General features: G+C 44.8%; 1 long non-coding RNA gene across 1 annotated transcript; it reads left to right on the top strand.

The window, feature by feature from the left end:
• The first annotated feature begins 559 nt into the window (after positions 1-559).
• LOC123393361 lies at positions 560-16,026 on the top strand. Its single transcript, XR_006608120.1, has 3 exons — positions 560-620; positions 3,453-3,516; positions 15,917-16,026. It is a non-coding gene; the product is annotated as an uncharacterized LOC123393361 (long non-coding RNA).

Consider the following 16,026-nt stretch of genomic DNA (forward strand, 5'->3'; position numbering starts at 1 on the left):
AAATTTTAAAAGATTTTTTAAAATATGTTGATAAGATAAAATAGTTTTTAAAAACTTTAAAATAGGAAAGGGGAAAAATTTTTTAAATAGAATAAGAAAAAAATAAAATTTAAAAAATTTAACTTTGAAAAACTAAAGAACCATGGGGAAAAGAGCATGAATTCTATGGGTTGCGTTGCCCTACCTCTTGAGTTCCGCAGTTCTCATTGATCCGTGAACTTGGTCTTGGCTGGATGTTCTTGCTGATCTTCTGGGGGAGGGGCCTGTTGCCGTGATTCTCAGCTGTCTCTGCCCAGAGGTGGAATTGCACCGCCCTTGCCAGGAGCCGGACTAAGCGGTTCTCGCTGGGGAGGTTTTGTTCCCTGAGCGCTTTCCGTAGAGCTCTGGAGGGCCGGAATGAAGATGGCGGCGCCCAGTCTCTGGCTGGAGGAGCTGAGAGCTTGGGGCCCCACTCCTCAGTGCACCCTCGGAGAAAAGCCGTCAATCCCTCCCGTCCCCCTGGTCTCCGGCCACGCTCCAAGCTCACCCAGCCTGTGACCGAGCGTTTCTGTCTCTGGCGCTCGGCCCTGTTTGGAGTCTCCAAACCCAGCAGATTCCTGCCATGCTCCTCCCAGAGGAAGGTGAATCTCCCCAGATCTGCCACTTGTGGGGTCCCTGCTTGAAGCACAGTGACCCAAACTGTGCCTCCGGTTACTGTTTTAAGGTAACCCCGAGCTGAGAGCTCACTCCTCAGCTCCATCTCTGCCACGGCTCCCCCACTCCGATACCTGGGGGCTCTGCTGCACTCAGACATCCCCCACCCTTCTGTGACTCTGCAGGACCTGAGACCGCACTGTCCCTGCGAGGGCTCCATCTTCTCTTAGTCTCTGGAGTGATGTCCCTCAGTAGAGCAGACTTCTAACAGTCCCGATTTTGTGCTCTGCTGCTCCACCACTGGCCCCTCCCCCCAGCAGTCTCTCTTCCCATTTGTCGCCTGGGACTCACTTCTCCGCAGGTCCTACCTTCCAGAAAGTGGTGGTGTTTCTGCTTCTAGAATTGGTGCTCTTCTTCTCCTCTATCTCCTGTTGAGTTTGTAGGTGTTCAGAACCGTTTTATAACTGTCTAGCTGAACTCCTGGGACCCGACAATATTTAGGTCTCTTACTACATCCCCATCTTGGTCCTCCCCCAACACCCAATAATTTTTAAAACACATTCAAAAGAAGATAACTACATTTTGCTTTATCAGTTTCCTTTGGTCTGCTACATATTAGAGGTTTCGGTTCCAAAAGAGCACACATGAAGAAAATGTTTTGTAATCAATATGAAAAACTATAACCCAAAGGGAAAAATCAAATTGTTTTCAGTGCTTATTATTTAAAAAGAGGTAAAGGCTATTTAACCAACACAATTGCTCAGAACCTGGTGATTTCGATTCAGCAAATTAAACATTTTTTAAAGATTTATTTGAGAGAGAGAGAGAGAAAACAAGCAGGGAGGAGAGGGAGAAGCAGTTCCCTCCTAGCAGGGAGCCTGATGCGGGGCTTGATCCCAGGACTCTGAGGTCATGACCTGAGCTGAGGGCAGACAATAAACTGAGCCACCCAGGTGCCCCTAAATATTTATTAAACACTTCTATGTGATGGTACTGAGTATATAAGGGGACAAGTGTCACAGTCCCTACCTCAAGAAAAAATATAGATTCTTTAGAAAAACTTAAAATTGTTTTAACTCCTAAAAGGATTATTAAAAAATAACGCATGCTTTCTAAAACATGAGGAGAAAGGGGAAAAAGTCATACACCAAAGTACAGCAAATAAAAGATATGAGACAGAATAGAGCAAGATGAAACCTAAGACCAAAGGTATTACAGAAATAGGTATAAATGTGATACATTATAGCAGAAGAATATAGAAACTCTATTCAACAAATATACGCACAGTTTTTATTTTATTTTATTTTTAAGATTTTATTTATTTATTTGACAGAGAGAGATGACAAGCAGGCAGAGAGGCAGGCAGAGAGAGAGGAGGAAGCAGGCTCCCTGCTGAGCAGAGAGCCCGATGCGGGGCTTGATCCCAGGACCCTGAGACCATGATCTGAGTCGAAGGCAGCAGCTCAACCCACTGAGCCACCCAGGCCCCCTACACACAGTTTTTAAAAGCACATCTAAAACAAGGCATCTCAGGACACCTGGGTGGCTCAGTCAGTTAAGCATCTGCCTTTGGCTCAGGTCGTGGTCCTGGGGTCCTGGGATCGAGCTCCATGTCCAGCTCTCTGCTCTGCAAGGAGCCTGTGTCTCCCTCTGTCCCTTCCCCTGCTTATGCTCTGTCTAGCTCTCTCTCTCATGCACCATTCTCTCAAATAAATAAAACCTTTTTAAAAAAAAATATTTTTTTAATTTGAGAAAGCATCCACAAATGTGAGAACTAGGAGGATGGGTAAAAGAAATTAAATGAATGCAAACAAGAAAGGAGTCACAATACTAATCCTATATAATAAGAGTTATAAAGTTAAAAAATTTATAAAGTTACTCTATAAAGTAACTCGCTTTATAATGATGATGAAAAAGAATTCACAGTTAAAATACAACTCTCAGGGGCCTGTCAGGGTGCCCGTCAGTTAAGCGCCTGACTTTTGGCTCTGGATTTTTGCTCAGGTCATGATCTCAGGGTCGTGAGATTGAGTCCCAGTGTAGGGCTCCCCACTCAGTGGGGAGACTGCTTGTGGATTTTCTCTCTCCCTCTTCTCTGCCCTTATCCCCTGCCCCTCTAAAAATAAATAAATCCAAAAGAAAACATAACTCTCAGAAGTCTTTCTGTGGTTGTGTCAATTTTCTATTACTGCACAGCACATTACCTCAGACTTAACTGTTATCCCACAGATTCTGCAGCTGGAAGTCTGAGCATGACATGGTAAGGGCTCCGATCAGGGTCTAACAAAACTGAAATCACATCAAGATGTCCTAGAGCTGTGTTCTCATCTAGCGCTCATCCAACACTTGGGGTCGTCTTCTAAACTCATTCAGATTATTAACAGGATTCCATTCCTTGAAGCTGTAGGACTGAAGTCTCTTATTCCCTTGTTGGAGATTGGCTGGGGATCCTTCCTAGCTTCCAGAAGCCGCCCTCAAGTCCTTGCCGCAGGGCCCCTTCCATAGATGGTTCACAACAGGGCCATTTCCCTCTTTAAGGCCAGAGTGAGGATCACCCTCCACATATCTTTTTTTTTTTTTTTAAGATTTTATTTATTTATTGGACAGAGAGAGATCACAAGTAGGCAGAGAGGCAGGCAGAGAGAGAGGGGGAAGCAGGCTCCCTGCTGAGCAGAGAGCCCGATGTGGGGCTCGATTCCAGAACTCGGATCATGACCTGAGCTGAAGGCAGAGGCTTTAACTCACCGAGCCACCCAGGCGCCCCCACTCTCCACATATCTTAACAGCTTCCATCTCTGACCTTTAAACTCTCTTTTAAGGTTCACCTGATTTGGTCAGACCCACCCAGGATAAGCTACCTTTCGATTAAAGTTGGCTGCGCAGGTACATTCATATTATCTGCAAAATCCCTTCCCCTTTGCATATAATGCGGCCTAATCTTGGGAGGAATAACTCGTCATATTCACAGATCTCTCTCACACTCAAGGGAGAAATTACACCCAGTATGTACACCAGGAGGCGGGGATTTTTGAAAACATTCTTAGAGGTTCTGCCTGCCACAACGTGGAATTGTTTTTCATGAAAATGTGTTCAGCAATAACTTAAAAATGCAAAAAGACGAATTTTATAAAATACAAAAGAGGCGGGCTCTAATGTGTATTTCTCTCTTGGACAGATTGGGCAGGCAAAATTACTGTGACCCTGATATAAAAAAAAATCTAAATTAGCGCGCCTGGGTGGCTCAGTGGGTTGGTTAAGCCACTGCCTTCGGCTCAGGCCATGATTTCAGGGTCCTGGGATCGAGTCCCACATCGGGCTCTCTGCTCAGCAGGGAGTCGGCTTCCCTCTATCTCTATCTCTCTCTCTCTGCCTGCCTCTGTCTACTTGTGATCTCTCTCTGTCAAATAAATAAATAAAATCTTTAAAAAAAATCTAAATTATATTATTAATGAGATTGATTTGAAAGATCTTTAGAAGTCCAAAAATAGAGGAAATAGGTGTTTTTCCAGTTTTTTGTGGACTTAATCCTTTATTAGGGTGAAATGAAAATTTAAGAGCCTAAAGAGTAATTATTATATGGGCCGTAGTATTTGAGGGCAAGGTAGTCAAGCCAAAATGGGAAAAAAAATATTTTTTCTCTATTCTAACCACTGAGAAATTTTAATCTAATGCTTGAATTGAAGAAGAAAGCAATATTGCAATAGCAAATTAGTGACAACAGAAGCACCGAGTATGAAAGATTTTAGAATGATTAGCATACTGGCAAAAAAGTTAGAAAAAGGAAACAAAGCTTATTAAAGGAATAGTGTAGGCATAAATTAATAAAGCAAATATTAAAGAATCATAACAATATTTTTTTGCATTTGAAAAAGTAAAAGAAAATGTAGAAAGATCTATAGAGACAATGTGACAATCCTTTGGAGTGCAAAGATATTTCTTCTTTTTTTTTTTTTAAAGATTTTATTTATTTGTCAGAGCGAGTGAGAGCGAGCACAGGCAGACAGAGTGGAAGGCAGAGTCAGAGGGAGAAGCAGGCTCCCTGAGGAGCAAGGAGCCCGATGTGGGACTCGATCCCAGGACGCTGGGATCATGACCTGAGCCGAAGGCAGCTGCTTAACCCACTGAGCCACCCAGGCGTCCCGCAAAGATATCTCTTTGAATTCATTATAACTGGCAGATTTTACTTTTGCAATTAAAAACAGATGAGAGGTAGGCAAAGTAGGAATATTCTGACTTCCGCAGGTTAGCTGGAAAGTGCTAATTATATTGACTATTTTTCCAGTATCTTATGAAACATTTAAAAATTGGGGCGCCTGGGTGGCTCAGTGGGTTAAGCTTCTGCCTTCGGCTCAGGTCATGATCTCAGGGGCCTGGGATCGAGTCCTGCATGGGGCTCTCTGCTCAGCAGGGAGCCTGCTTCTCCTCATCTCTCTCTCTGTCTGTCTCTCTGCCTATTTGTGATCTCTCTCTCTGTCAAATAAATAAATAAAATCTTAAAAAAAATAAAAATAAAAATAAAAATTGATCATTCAGTAATTCGAAATTAGCATCAAATTCCAAAACACAAAAAATACACAGGCATTGTTTCTGAGCTCAAAACAATGAGGCTAGAAAACTAGAATTTTAAAATAACAGAAAGATTAGCTATTCGTCAGTTCTTTGATTTTTTAATTTCTTCAGGTATAAATATCTTTAGGTTTTTGTGTTCTTGAGTCAATTTTAGCAGCTTTTTTTCCCTAAAAACTAATCCATTTAAGGGGTGCCTGGGTAGCTCAGTCATTTAAGCATCTGCCTTCGACCCAAGTCATGATCCCCGAGTCCTGGGATCAGCTTGAGCAGGGAGTCTGCTTCTCCCTCTCCCTCTGTCCTTCACCATTCTCTCTCTCTTTCCCTCTCTCTCAAATAAATAAATAAAATCTTTTTAAAAATCCATTTGGATTATTTAGAATGAAATTAAATGTCATATTGTGGGATTTTTTTAATTGCTTCAGTGTTTTCAATTATATATTCTTCCGTAATGTTCTATAACTGTAGTTTCTTTTTTTCTTAATTAACATTGCCAGGGTTTTCACTGTACTGTTTTTTTCTTCAAAATACTAGTTATCGAATGTGACAAATTACTCTACTGTTCTTGATTTCTAGCTTTTAATTTTTGATGGCTACCTCATTTATTTTCATTGGTTTACTTTTACAAATAATCCTACAGGAAATATGCTTGCCTTCTATCTTTATACCGTAGTGCTCATATTTCTGAAAGGCAGATTCCTAAGAGCGGAATTCAGGAATCCCAAACTGAGACATTCTGAATGTTGGTGGGTGCTACCAAAATTTCCTGCAAAAAAGTCGTGCAAACGCACACTCCCTTCAACCCTGCAGGAGTGAACCTATTTCTCCACACCTCATCAGCACGGGGTACCCTCAATCTTCTTAATTTTCCAGTCTGATAGGCAAAAACAGGACATGGCCTATTTGAGTACACAAAATTGATTAGAGGTAAGGGGGGTGGCAGAAATTACTATATAACGAGAAGATAAATGAGGTGCCTGCGTAGCTCAGTTGATTGGAGATCGGACTTGTGACATCAGCTCAGGTCATGACCTTGAGGTCATGACCTCGTGACTGGGATTGAGCCTGAGTCAGGTTGTGACCTTGAGGTCATGACCTTGTGACTGGGATTGAGCCTGAGTCAGGCTCCCTGCTCAGCCCCCAAATAAACAAAATCTTTTATAGATAGATAACTGATAGATAGATAGATAGATAGATAGATAAAGTGAGTCAGGATATTAAATTTAGAAGAGCATACAGGTCAACAAAACTCCGTAGACAAAGAGAAAGTGGAGAAGCAACCAGAACTGAGAACTTTTTCATTCTTTTGACCCCCAAGAGCAAGTAGGCCAAGAGCAGAGTGGGAACTGGATGGAGTTGGGTTGAAGTTTCAGTTCCCGTCCGGCTTAATGATAGGTGATTGTACAGTGGGGAGAAATCATGTAAATAAAGTAAGTGATAATGAGGAGGGAGACAGGAGCCCTAGGCTCGTTGGCTCCGTCCTGGAGGGAATTCAGGGAGAAATCTGGAAGGAGCGGTGCTGTGGCCAAGGAGTGAACTCTAAGGGAAGGCTGTGAGTTGAGCACCGAAGGGCTGGTTGGAACTGGCTGCCCACGAGCTTCTGTGGGCCCAGTAAATGAAGGCCCAGCGAGCAGAGGCAAACAATGGATGTTTCCAACATTCGTTTGTACTAACACTTTGTAAACATTTGTCCTCTGTCTTTCAGAATGGCTTTGCAGTGCAATGCAGCCACGCTCTGCCTCCCCACCTGGACCCTTCTGGGTACCAACTGCTCTCTGACCTGTGGCTGGGGCACCTGTCGGCTCCTTCCCTCCTGATGTCGCTTCCTGCACACATCTACTTATTTCCAGCTTTTTACCTCATGCTATCCATACCTTAAAAGCTTTTATTTCTCCCCCAGTTCTCGAATTTCCAAGTAAAACATATAATTCTAGCCCTAAAACAGTCCTCCGTTTCAGGCATCTCAAGGGCACCAGGTGTATACGTACCTATAACCTGAGATTGTCAGCAGTCCTTGGTTTCCATTAGGATCAGATGAAGACCAGATCGATTATTTTTAAGATCCCCAGGTTCTGGAGTTGCGTTTGGACGGTGTGGTAGAGTTTTTAGCTTTGGAAATTCCTCCACCTACTGGTTGCCTAAAGTCAGTTTCCATTATGGAAGACTTGGGTTGCTTTCTGAGTTCTGCCTGCTTTCAAGAACATGTGCGTCTTGCAGATGCTGATGTGTTTATAAATCGCTTTGAATTCCTAAAATCAAAAATTCTGTTATAAAGAAAGTATATCCTTCTAAAATATTTAAAAGCAGAGGATGTTTCTCAGTGCCTTTTTCACAACCACTAGAGGGCAGAAAAGCATCATATTTGCTCCAAGTTTAGCTAGAGAAAAAGGATGCCTTATGTTATGTGTATTTCTAGAATTTAGTACTAATATCAAATTATTATTATTATTATTATTACTATTATTATTAATTTTAGGGGGGAGGGGCAGAAACAGAATCCTAAACAGGCTCCACACACCCAGGCCCAGGGCAGAGCCAGACCTGGGGCTCAATCTCAGTCATTATCTGAGCCAAAATCAAAGTCAGATGCTTAACCAACTGAGCCACCTAGGTGTCCCAAAAAGCAAAGTATTTTTAAATGTCATCTTTTATTTGGTACACTACACATCTTTCGGGAAGAAAACTTCGGTGGTGGTGGTTTTATCATTTTTTTCAAACTGTTTTCTACCGCTGTATCAAATCAGCCAAACTTTATTCCTGAAGTGGACATTTTAAAGAGCAGTTTGCCCGTCATGGGGTGATTCTGTCATATACCATCAGTACGAACAGGTGAAATACATTGATCGACTAAATCTCACTAAAAATGAGAGAAATCAGTATTAAAACAACAGATTCGTGGCTGCTCAGTTTTCAAGAACTCTTTTCCATGGTCCTAGCAAAACGTGGATTCAGGCATAGCAGAAGCAGTTAGCTACTCTCCTAACGCAGTCCCAAACTCCTGGAAGAATTCGCTTCTCTCTACTTCCTTCCCTTCCCTTCTCTCCGCCATCAAACTTTCACCTTTCCAAACCCTCAGGGACCTCCTACTGGCCATATCCAGTGAAGGCTCTTTAGCTAAAAAGACAATAAACCAGCCCTTGCTAAGCTACACAGAAGAAGAATTTATGGGGAGGGCGTGGGCTGGCTCCGCCGGTAGAGCGCGTGACTCGATCTCCGGGTTGTAGACGTGAGCCCCATGTGGGGTGCAAAGGGTACTTAATACTAAAAATCTTCTAAAAAAAAAAATATATATATATATGTATATATATATGAAGGCTATCACAACCTCTAAAATTAAAGGAAGAAGTATAGATAGCAAGAGATAATCAGCGGTCTTATCAGGGGTTGATGCTGATAAGAAGTGCATACTTGTTCCAAGTCCCAAGTGCTCAATCGGCTGAGCGTGGGTGTGCTGCCACCCCACCAGCAGAAGGCCCTGACACCCCCACTTCAGCTGTGCAGAGTGGGAGAGGGGCATCAGGAAAGGGAGACTGGCGTGCTGCTGTTTCCAAAGGAGGGAGAAATCAGGAGCGGGGCCCACCGCCATTGTCATTCTCCTTGGTTTCGTTCACGGCTTCAGCACCCGGTGTAGCTCCCTCCCGTGGAAAGTCTCTGCTGCTCAATCAATCCCACCTTCCTTCCCACCCCACTATTTTCTCTCTCTCTCTCTTTTTTTTCCCCCCCCCTTCTTCAGTAGGACCCTGGCCTCTGTTCTTGGCTTTCTTTTCTTGTCATTTCAGAGTTTTCCACCTACTCATCACCTGCAGGCTTAGGAGTCCACAGTCCGTATTCTTCCAGACACACGACAGCCAACAGCCAGTACCCCTCGGACATCCCAGGGCCATCTCATGGTCCTGCCTTTCACCATCTTGTGCTTCCTTCCGCCTTCTTTTATTTCCATGGATGGCGTCACCACCCACTCGCTCAGGCATCCAAGCCAGAGACTCTGCAGCTTCTCTCACTCTCGGCAAATCCATGCAGTCGCCAGATTCCAGAAGCGGGCCTTCCTTACTGTCCCTCGAACGCCTCCTCTCCTCTACATCTCCCTGCTGCTGTCCTGGCTGAGGCTCTGTCCACGCATTTAAACGCCAGTCTCCTGCTGGAGTCCCTGCCTTCAATCTTACACCATCCCATGCCCCCTACCCCGCACACATGGCCACGGAGAGATGAATCTAAAGAAACAAATATGACCGAGTTTATCTCCCCAAGTTTCTGTCCCTTCGATAGCTTCTGCTGTCCCCCAGATAAAGTCCTAAACTCTCTTATGAGGGACAAAAGCCCTTCCTACCCTGGCCCCTCTCTACTTGTCCAGATTTATCTCTACTCAGGCCATCCCAGACCATAAGCACCAGCTTCGCTATTTCCATGAACTTTGTTCCTCTCGCATCCTCTCCCTGGAGCCTTCCTTAGTCATCTTATAATAAATACTTTAAGACTTAGCTCAGCCCAAAGTCACCTCCTATATAAAGCCCTCCCCGAGTCACACCTCTATCTCCCCGGCAAATGGAACTGGCCACTCCCTTCTTCAGGCTCACGCTTATTTTGCCTAGTACTTGTCAATTTTTCTCACCTACTACATCCCCTGAACTGCAAAGACAGGACTTAACTCACCTTTGTACTCCTCGGACAAGGCATAGTATCTGTACCTTAAAACGCTCAGGAAAGGACTATAAACAATTCCTGACTTAGGATGGTGGGACTTTTTGACTTTACAGTGGTGCGGAAGTCACAGGCATTCAATAGAAACCATACTTTGAATTTTGAATTCGGCTCCTTCTGGGACTAGCAATGTGGGGTGTGATCCTGTCCCATGAGGCGGTGCGGTGGCGTTTCCTGGCCGGCCCAGCAACCCCCAGGGTGAACCACCAACGCACCCACAACCAACCACTCCGTCCCATATAGCTGTTCCGTTTTCACTGTCAGTACAGTGTTCCACCAACTCCACGAGATTTTGCCCAGCTAAAGGATAATTCTAAGCCCATGTAAGGTAGGCTGAGTATGATATTCTGTAGATTATAGGTATTAAATGTTTTTCCCCCACTGAGGCTGGGTTTCTTGGGACCTAACCCCATCGATGCAGTGGAGAAAATCGACATACTCACTTGAGGAACCCACGGAGAACAGAATCCCCAATACCTTCTAGCTAGAATCAGCGAGGCCAGTCGAGAGATGCACTGTGTATCAGCGACTCTTCCAAATCTACTTGCACAGTAGAATTGCCTTTGGAGTTTTTAGAAAACACAGATGGCTAGAGCCTAATTGAGACCCGTTAGATTAGAATCTTTAGAGGTGGGACGTGACACGGGTGGCTTTTAAGGGCTCCTCAGAGACTGTAGTGTGCAGCCAGAATTGGGACCCACTGGTGCACAGCATTCCTGAAATGACTATAGCCAGACTGTAGGAACAAGAGGAGTGGAATGCCCAGGTAACTAGGGGCTACCCACCCAGGAAAGAACATCGGCATCACTGGCCTCTGACCTGGGCACTGGTTCGTCATCAGTGAGGAGAAATGCTTTCAAGAGCAACTTGAATCTTATATGTACCACTTGAAGTGTTTTATGACCCAGCTCTAAGGAAGTTTGTTGAAAATTAATACTTGTTGGGCACCTGGGTGGCTCAGTGGGTTAAGCCACTGCCTTCGGCTCAGGTCATGATCTCAGGGTCCTGGGATCGAGTCCCGCATCGGGCTCTCTGCTCAGCGGGGAGCCTGCTTCCTCCTCTCTCTCTCTGCCTGCCTCTCTGCCTACTTGTGATCTCTGTCTGTCAAATAAATAAACAAAATCTTTAAAAAAAAAGAAAAGAAAAGAAAAGAAAATGAATACTTGTAAAAAGCTATAAACAGGGATCGACCTTCCTTCTTCTCCTGGAAGACGTTGCAGGAGAGAAACTGTAAGCTATTTAGTTCGCTGACAAGAACGAAAAAGGGAATGTGAGGAACTCTGGAATCCCACCTGGTTTAGGATTCTTTTGGTTAGGAGTAACAGACACAAAGGGAAAAGGGACTTACTAGCTCGAGCGACTCTAAAATTCAAGGAGATGGTTGCAGACACCGCTGGATCCGAGAGAGAAACAGGTCACAAGAGTATTTTCTGTGTTTCTCTATCTGTCAGTCCTACCTTTCTCTACGTTGGTTTCACTTTCAGGCAAAGTCATTCACGTGGCGTCAGAAATGGCCACCGACAGCTACAGGGAAGGCAGGAACCATCCTTGCGTGCAGCCAGCGTCCAGCAAACCTTGGGCGCCTCCTTTTAGATGGCAAAATCCCAGAGACGATCCGATTCCTGATCCTGTGGCTGGCGGATACTCTGAGGTGTAGGACCAGAGGCCACAGTCAGTCTCATCAGAACCACAGATTAAGAATGGGCGGAGAGGGGCACCTGGGGGGCTCAGTGGGTTAAAGCCTCTGCCTTCGGCTCAGGTCATGATCCCAGGGTCCTGGGATGGAGCCCCCCATCGGGCTCTCTGCTCGGCAGGGAGCTTGCTTCCTCCTCTCTCTCTCTCTCTGCCTGCCTCTCTGCCTACTTGTGATCTCTGTCTGTCAAATAAATAAATAAAATCTTAAAAAAAAAAAAAAAGAATGGGCGGAGGCGTGGTTCTCCCGTGAGACGCCGAATAATGAAAAATAAGTCTATTTTGTGTGGTTCAACTGGTACAGAGGTTTGTGACTATTATCCTGTGATGGTTACTATTTCTGGGTTATAATCCAAAGACTCTGACTCTGGCTAACAAGGGCCTGGGGAGGATGACGAGAATAATGGGTGATTCACAGAATCAAAGGGAAAGGTGAGCCGACTGTAAAGCGTTAGGAACCAGGGACACTCCAAGGATCCAGTAACAAGCTCACGGACGATCTGTTTGGACTGATGGGTACCCGGCCACTGCAGTCACCGTTCAAGACTCAGGTTCTACTGAGACAAAAACCCGTTGGCCCAGCTGTGGGGCAGGTTGGTAGAATGATGCTCGACAGTCCCATTGCCACAAGTTTCGAAAGAATGGGGGTGGGACGGTTTTCCAAATCATGAGCAGGATGCTGTTGCTCAAAGGAGAAAAGGGTCCTTGGTAGTAAAACCCAAAAGCTAATGGATATAAAGTTTGTTAGGCAGGATGCATAGTTCTAGAGACCCACTGTACGATATAGCGTCCACAGTTAACAATACCGTATTGTACACTTACAAATCTGTTATGAGAACAGATCTCATGTCAAGTGTTCTTGCCACACACACACACAGCCAAACACCAGCTGTCCTCCCAAACCTCGGAGGCCAGAGGAAGGATCAGATAAAGGCACTTTTCCGCCATCTTGTTACTTACAGCAACTAAAACTATCGACTGTGTTTAAAGTAAAATTTTCTAGTCTGGATCTGAAATCCAAAACAGTTCATACCAAATACAGAAGAAATAAAATGAAAATGGCCCCCTGGACACTAGATGTGCATGACTCTATGATGTCAGCTACCGCAGATCTTACTGAGCTTTCAAATACCTCTTCTGTGCAGGGGAAAGGAGGTACGTCTTTTCGGGTATCAATCCCGCAGGGATCGTACCCTGCCAACAAATTTTAGTGTGTCTCAGAACCGATTGGAAATCTTACTAAAACACAGCTTGGTAAGCCCTCAGGTCCAGAGCCTCTGATTCAGGAGGTCTCATGTGCAACCCAAGAATTTGCATTTCTAGCACATTCCCAGGTGCTGCTTCTATTTCTGGTCCAGGAACCAGACCTTGTAAATCACGGCAATGGATTCGGCTTCCACGGCTCTCCATGGTACCGTCCTCTCACAGTCAGCCATGTCCTCTTCAGTTCGGTGCTCTTTCTCCATCTCTGTCTGTCTTCCGTGACTCTTCTGTTCTATTTCAGACATTTTCTTTCCTAACCTTCTGCTCTTGTTTGATTCTATAAAAGTTCTTTCCCACTACTATTGTCTTCTTTCGCTGACTCTCCTGTCCCTTGACTGATGTGCACACAACTTGTGTTAGCACTTTTCACCCACAGAAAGTGTACAGCTGCCGCTACATACTACATACTTGAATATGGAATGTGAAGGCAGAAGACTTTTTTTTTTTTTTACTCTAACAGCAGAGTGTGCTTTGCTGACACGGAAGCCAGATCCCGGGGATATTATTTGAAGCTTCTCTTTTGAATCATGAAGTCAGCCCCCTGCCTTCTTTCTTCTTTTCTTTCTCGTCCACCCTTCCTTCCTTGCCATCAGAGTAATATCGTTTTTTTTTTTTTTTTAAATCAAACAGTAGAAGAAAAACAGCAAAATTCTGCCCCACCTTTCCCCACTCTGGGCACTCTGTCCCTCTCCCTGGAAGCAAGCTCACTGGAGTATAGGGTGTGCACTGCACAAACTCGCTGATGTGTTCACAACACAGATAGTGTTTATTTTCTTGCTGGCAGCGGTGTTTTTTGTTTTTGCTTTTACAAAATCAGAATATTACATTAACTTCCTAACAGGTTTATGTGTCTTGAAAAAAGGGAGCCTCCACTTAATTTCCATGAAGGTAACCGTACTTCCAATGCTTTCAGCTGTTTCGTCCGACATTTGCTTCCGTATTTCTAAATACGTTTACTTCAACTTCTTTATAGCTCAGCTTTAGAGGTCATGTCATTTAGGAGTCTGTCAGCTCTTCCGTGTAGGAGATCCATGTTTAGCTTCCTCATGCCCTCCCCCACCTCCTCTGTTTCCCCTCCTCTCAAAGTTATATATGCCACAGTTTGGGCTAAAACAACAGTACTGCTTTTAGGACTCTTGTAAATATTCCTCAAAGATGAGCCAAGTTGCAATTATGACTGTGTTTCCTTTCCTTTCTTGAGCTGTTTTTTTTTTTTTTTCCTGGTATTTTTTTTTTTTTAAACTGTTCATTTTCCATCACCCTTATTTCCATTTCCTGCTTGGAAGTCTGTAAAAGAACAGCTGGAGACTACTCAGCGATCATTTCTACACATCCGGTAGTGTGCGTAGTGGGAGCCCAGACCAGCATTGCCTGGCAAGCTGAGCGTGCCAGGCCTCAGTAGGGAACAGGTGCGTGGGCAGAGAGGACCTCCTTGCTCGCCTCTGACCTCAGGCAGAGTGGCAGTAAACTTGGGACATGCAGCAGTCCACTTACGCTGGAATTCCTCCCAGGCCGCAGTCTTCCTGGCAGCAGTGTGACTTTCAAGCTCTTCTCGATCTCTTCAGGATCTCTGGAGTAGAGACGAGGCGTGATCTGCCATGGGAGTTCACAGGAGATGTTACCGTGTGCGCGCAGAACCTCCAGGGCCAGCATCTGCATCAGACCTGCTCAGGGAGCTCCTTGTTGGTGCTGGGATGGCGGCGTCCATACGGCACAGAGGAGGGTCTGTGTTTCAAAGAACAATGGAGACAGGTTCCCTGAAGACAGTTCTCTGAGAGGCTCGTGGTCAGCCTTGGGATCAGTATCTTCCAGAAGGAATGACTCCCAGACAGCGACCCAGATCTAGCTGGGGAGGGTTCCAGGAGGGAAGCAGCCAGGAACAGGAGTGGCCCCTGTGGCAACAGCACCCTTCTGCCCAGCTCGCCGGCCAGGATTCCTAGAGGATGTGACATGACATCAGCTGGGTTTTCAATAGAAACAGTGGCTGGAACTGCCAAGCAGAAGCTTCTATCTTGTTCTCTTCAGATTCGTGATGCAATCCTCTCATTTTCTTCTGTAGATGTACCGCTCCATTTGAAAACCAAGGTCAGTGCCATCCAAGTTGTACTTCCACAAGGAATTGAGGACATCTCCTTTTTCTGTAGGTCAGCAAGAGCTCCAGACACTGTAAACATTTCTCTTTAACTTACGACTGGAACTCAGAACACCAGCATACAGACCTCGTTCTGGGTAGCAAGGAAAGGCTTGCTTTTCCTGGTAGTTAAGGTGGCCTTTCTTTTTTTTTTTTTTTTTTTTTTTTAAAGATTTTTATTTATCAGAGAGAGGGGGAGGGAGAGCGAGCACAGGCAGACAGAATGGCAGGCAGACGCAGAGGGAGAAGCAGGCTTCCTGCTGAGCAAGGAGCCCGATGTGGGACTCGATCCCAGGACGCTGGGATCATGACCTGAGCCGAAGGCAGCTGCTTAACCAACTGAGCCACCCAGGCGTCCCGAGGTGGCCTTTCTTTTTAAAACATTTGGTTTTAGGGGCGCCTGGGTGGGTCAGTGGGTTAAAATATTTGGTTTTATACGTATCCAGCTATTTTTTTTAACTGCCAAGTGTTCATCAATATTATTCTCCACAACTCTAACATATTAATAGATTTGTTTTTGGAAAGCTCTTTCCCTAATCTTCTACTTTTATTTTTATCTTCTGGTAGGCTTCAGGATAAAGTAATAAGCTGGTTAACCAAACTTTCTTGTTCTTGGACCCGTGAATGGCAACAGAGAGGCTTTCTCTGGGACCATGTCGTTTCTTGAAAGAAGAATATTGCTATATCTAGCTTGGGAGGCATAGGTTTAGCTGACGGGAATTTCAAAAATGGGGGTGGGGGAGAAACTGGGAATGAGGAGTCACTGATAGACTTTTACTTAATCTCCCACATGTCAGCGCTGTGTTCACTTCCACTACGCAAAGGACCTTGTACCTCCTGTTCCAAGCCTTCCTCCTTAAGTCAGTGACCTTTTTGCAAAACTACCTCTATCTTGTCAGTTTATAATTTTATTCCTTTGTTTCATTTCAACAGGTGTTCTGGAAAAGAGATGAGTACGTGGGGTCAGTTCACCATGCTTAAGATGATTTTTCTCAATCTCATTTAACTCAGCAGTTAGACCTGTGCGAGGATCTAAGGTTTTT

This window comes from Mustela putorius, unplaced genomic scaffold (genome assembly GCF_011764305.1).
Source record: "Mustela putorius furo isolate JIRA1106 unplaced genomic scaffold, ASM1176430v1.1 tig00000831_pilon_pilon_pilon, whole genome shotgun sequence".
Lineage (NCBI taxonomy): Eukaryota > Metazoa > Chordata > Mammalia > Carnivora > Mustelidae > Mustela > Mustela putorius.